We start from the raw sequence: 5443 nt of genomic DNA, 5'->3' as shown, positions 1-5443 counted from the left end.
GAACCAATCTCTGTGAAGGCAAATGTGAAATAAGCAAGCAGAGTCAAGGATCCACCTTTGTCCAGATCTAGCACCATCGTCGGACACGTCATAGACTTCGCAATCTACTTCATCTTCAGCAACACTGGCTTCGGCATGATTGTCTTCTTTATGAACCTTTTCTTTATTTTTCTTCTGTAGTTTGAAACATTCAGCTTTGATGTGCCCTTTCTTTTTACAGTAATTGCATGTCACATTACTGTATCTAGATTTTGATTTTGATCTGGATCGATTGTTGTTGTTGTTGCTGCTGGGATCTTTTGTAGAAGATCTCCCTCTAACAACTAGACTTTCTGCAGGGCCATTTCTATCATCAGAAAGCTCTTTGTCTATCAGATCTTTTGAAAATAGACACCCTTTAACCTCATCTACAGTTAGAGTGCTTTTACTGTAGATCATGATCTCCCGGAAATTTTTGAAAGACGGAGGTAAAGATCGTAACAACATAAGAGCTTTATCTTCTTCTTCATATTTAATATCTAAATTTTCCAGATCCAGCAAAATGGAACTAAAATTATCAAAGTGTGACTTTAGGGATGTACCTTCTGCCATATTGAGCATGTGAAGACGATGTTTCACAACAAGCTTGCTAATGAGGTTTTTGGACATGTAGAGAGACTCAAGTTTCTCCCATAAGCCTTTAGGAGTCTTCTCATGGATGACTTCACGCAGGACCTCGTTCGACAAGCATAACTGAATGGCAGCTAGAGCTTTCTCCTCCAATTCTTGTTTCTTCTCCTTTGTTACCGTGGGAGGTAACTCGTCTGCTAACACTTTGTTCAATCCGTTCTGTGTCAAAATAGCTTTCATCTTGACTTACCATAAGGCAAAGCTGATAGTACGGTCATACTTCTCGATATCAAATTTTGTTGTCACCATAATAGATCCCAAAATAAATATTAATTGGCTCTGATACCAATTTGTTAGGGAAAACCCCACAGCGGAACGGAATATTTAATTTGGGTAAATAAATTGACAACAAAATAAAAGGAGAACAAGAAAGTAAATGACACAAGGATTTACGTGGTTCGGCGGTGTGCCTACTCCACGGGCGAAGGAGACCGAAAATTATTCCACTAGAGAGACAAAAGTGGTACAAAAGAATGGAGAAAATAACACTCAAAACCCTTAACCCCAATACATCCAAAACCTCACAATTCCCTCTTGGAGAATATCACTCAAAACTAGCAATCTAATATCAATTGCTAGGATACACAAACCTATGCCAATGCATGGTATTTATAGGAAAATTTTGGAATATGAATGGAAGAAATCAAAGTCAAAAATTACATGTGAACAAAAGGAAAAAGACTAATGTGAACTTTGACAAAATTGTATGGCTTGTGTTCAAAATTGAACACAATTTAGTTTGAATGTTGAATTTCAAATCACATTCATACATAAACAATGTAAAATCATATCCATCAACTCAATCGAGACTCCTTATAAATCTTCAAATGTATCCATACTAGGTGAATATAGCACTGTACATTAAATCAACCACTAATTGATTAAATTGGCTCGAGAGTCAAATCACAAGGCTATGACAGGTGCAAGACTGATAGAAACAAGTGTGAAAAAAACAAGTATGAAAATCCAACAGATACAAATCACAGGAAGGAACCCAAGAAGGATGAATTACTATTATTGAAGGAAGATATCAACCCAACTGAAAGTAACAGAGATGTAATGCAAAAATGGGAGAAATCCCCAAATCCAACCGGAACCCAAGTTCTTCTCTGCTAAAGAAGTAGAGACAACGAGCCAAATAACAATTATGTTCCTATGTAAAGGGTAAGCATATTCCTGACATATTTGGTACAGCTTTGTTGTTAAAATGCTCAAAATTTCCTAACCTTGCTTATATCTCATTCATAACCCATAACTCAATCATATCTGATACTATAGCCAACTTTCCCATCTCATATGTAAGGCAAATTATGTTGAATTATGTCAACATTTCAGCCTTCATTTCTGTTTCTTCTGATGAAGAAACTATAATGAACCCTCTTGGCCTAGTAATGCAGCTACAAAATTTGAGCTTCCGTTTTCCAATCGTTTGCAGGTTCTTCCTTAGTCTCTGCTATTTTCCAGGTGAAATTTTCAGTTGAAGCCGGATCTCGGGTTGTCCAAGTCTCACTTGAAATACAAATTGGTGAAGGCTCTTGATCAAGAAGAACCCAATACCTTGCATAAGTAGATGGTCCCTTTATTGTTTGAAAATTTATGTCTTGATCAATAACCCTCTTCTCCATTACATTGCTGAATAACTTTCCTGTTATGATCAAAGCAGGAAATTGGGTATCTTTGAAATCAAAAGGGGAAGAAGAAGATTATTATTATCATTAATAACAAAGGATCCTCTGCTTCAGCCACTGCTACAGAGACAAAGGCTTGGCCAGGTAATGTATGTTGGGGAATCCGGGGAGCCTTTTTACGATTAGGGAGAAACTTTGAGCCTTGTGAATGGATATAGTAATGGGCTTGACACCACACTTAACCCAAAACCCTAAGGTAGTGGGTTAATGATCCTTCCCAATTATATACCATTCACCAATCTCACAATGTTCCAATGTGGGACTTTTTAACACCAACTATCTCAACACAGTAGACCAGAGGGAGGTGGTTGGATGAGAGTGATGAAAAATTGAGAGATAGCCACCATTTTTTGTGCTCCAAAGAAGGTGGACGTTTTTTAAACAAATTGCATAGTTGAATTATCAACAAACTAAGACCCAAAACCTCATATGGTGATCATTAACAGCCTCTATCTTCGTGTAATTCACCAAGAACAAAAGTGGATCAACATTTTCTATTGTAAGAACCTCATTGACAGTTAGAATAAGAGAATAAACATCCTATGATTTTGGTGAAAGCTTCAAAACTTCAAGAGAATTATCAAGAACCATGTCCCTCAAGAGAAACAGCAACTGAAAATCTCAAATACAAGACTCATGGATAGAACTCTTAGTTTGAGAGAACAATATCGGATGTAATGTAAGCTTAAGATCAATTCTGAAACCAACACTTGATATTTATGGCAATAAAACAAAGATAAAAGAGAGAGAAAGAGAGAGAGAGGGGTAAAAAGGCAATATATATGCATATATTAAAGAAGAAGAAAACTAAGCAGTAGTCAATTACAAAGTAGCAGGCATGAGAATGGTCAAGCAATAGAATGGTCCAATTCACAGTTCATAATTGGACTAATCAGATGACATCAATTGGGATACACTAAGGAAAACCAGAAACTCTAAAATACAACAGGGCTTACATGGATAACATCCAAGAGATGCAATGGAATTTGTCCGGCTTCTTCATTAGGGTATCTGTAACCATATAATGCAAATTAAAATTCGACTCTATGCATATCAAAATACTTTCTTCTAAAATTTTGGAAAAGGAACAGACAGGTTGTGTAAAGTGTGAGAAACAAGCATCAACAAATCACTAAATTACGCCACCGAATTACTTATGATTATGGTGTTTTTAGCATGTGCAACAGATGAAAAGGCCAAACATTTACGGAACATTAGCAGCATCCACAATTTTGGGATTGGAGTGTAGTAAGTGTTCCAGTTCAACTGGAGGTACCTACAAGCAAATATATTGCGAAGGAGTGGAATCATATACAATCTTCTTAACGTCTGAAGATTATAAAAGACCGGTAGAATTAGAGTGAATAAACCACCTGTTATGCCTTGCATTTTATCCGTTCCTTTTATCAAAATAACAAATATCCCCATTCTTTAACCAAGTATCTAAAGGTTTCAGCAATTGCCTTCTCGTCTCCTACATAACTTATACAGTTGAATCATCGATAATTTTGCTTGTTTTTTTTGTATTTCCTAACATACATGAGATATGTTAGTTACCCTGCTTCAATTGATCATCTCCTACCAATAATCGCACCACTAACATCAACTGAAATCAGTATAGTACACACCTTATAAATAGCAAGTTCTACCAAAGAATGATGCAACAATGCCACTACATATAATCTAGTTGGGTGAACACAAACAGGGAACTCCATGAGCAATCAAAAGATAAACCTATTATTATTGGTGAAAAGAGCTATTCTTCTTTGTGAACCCTTGTGGACACCAAGCAGCGTTCAGGAGACATGGAGGAAGCAGAAGAGTTCATAAAATTACTGCTGGATAAAAGTCTAATTTCTTTAGATATTCAAGAAAAATTGTTGAATGCTATTAAAACTAACAAGTCATTCCAAAATGGTGCCTAATAGGAGTTTATGGAGCCTGATGGAAAAAATTGAATAAAAATGTGATATGTTTCTCTAGTTTGATGGTGCGTGGGTAAAAAATGAAAATGTTATGCTCTAGCCTGTGATAAATAACAAGTAGCCTACTCTGGTTTTTCCTAAGATTAACAAGGAAAACTATCATTGGCAGCAGTTTGGTGAAAGAACTTGTCATCTTGCATAAATGTATATATCAGTTGAACTTGAACACCAAAACTTAAGTGGTCTCTAGAAAATAGTGTTATGCCTTAAAATCCAAAACATGGCCTGCTTAAGACGTGCCACTTCCTCAATTATATACATATTCAATCAATTTTATGCCATTTTTCTTCACATTTCTGACAGCAATGAGTCTAATTCTCTCTACAATAACGCAAGTACCTTCTTAAACAGCTAGACTAGTGGCATTGGAACGTAAGTGACTTGCTTTGCTGGTTCGGTACAAGGAAATGTCATTGACCTGATCCAAAACATCGCATTCTGCAAAAGAAAAATTATATTCATGAGATCTATCAAATTGATGCTGCAAATCCCTTGTGGTAATGGCAGATAGTTAGTTTCATATAGCTCTTGATTATTAAGACTCTACCACTCGTTCTGTAGATATGCTAGAACAAAAGGCTGCAATCCTTTCTCATGGTACATATAAGTTCAATTTGGTCCATTGGAATATATATTCCTCATTTAGTGAGATCCCTCAATGTTCCCTGCACAAGCAACAAGTAAATGGGCAAAATCATAAAAGCAAAACAAATCTATAGACATGTATTCGTTTCCTACACAAGCATATATATGAGTATACATTTTAGAGTGAGAATGTGATCTGTAGTAAAAGATGTGAATAAATGGGAATTGAGGAAGAAAATCCTTACCTCTAAGAGATGTCGTTCATACCCACGAAGAACAGAAAATGACATAATTCAAGGCGCTTGCATGCGGAGTTAGAGCATCTCCAAGAGACTCTTAGTAAGCTCATCTTCCTTATATTCACTCCTTATTTATTATTTTATTATTAAGATTATTTTTTATTGTTACATTACAGGAGAGAGACATCAATAATAAATTGTTAATAAAAAATAAAGTTAGGAGGCACTAAGAGGTGGAGAGAGGCTCTCTATTAATAGAGAGGATCGAAAAGCTCTT

At 36.0% G+C, this 5443-nt stretch overlaps 1 long non-coding RNA gene across 1 annotated transcript; it reads right to left on the bottom strand.

Moving 5' to 3' along the window:
* Nucleotides 1–2320: 2320 nt before the first annotated feature.
* Nucleotides 2321–5194, bottom strand: LOC136234924 (uncharacterized). Its single transcript, XR_010691549.1, has 4 exons — nt 5173–5194; nt 4890–5007; nt 4682–4780; nt 2321–3368 (listed from the first exon to the last, which is right to left on the bottom strand). It is a non-coding gene; the product is annotated as an uncharacterized lncRNA (long non-coding RNA).
* Nucleotides 5195–5443: the final 249 nt, after the last annotated feature.

The sequence above is a fragment of the Euphorbia lathyris genome, chromosome 7 (assembly GCF_963576675.1).
Source record: "Euphorbia lathyris chromosome 7, ddEupLath1.1, whole genome shotgun sequence".
Taxonomy (NCBI): Eukaryota; Viridiplantae; Streptophyta; class Magnoliopsida; order Malpighiales; family Euphorbiaceae; genus Euphorbia; species Euphorbia lathyris.
Note: the sequence above shows the minus strand (reverse complement) of the source record. Positions and strands in the feature narration are given on the sequence as shown.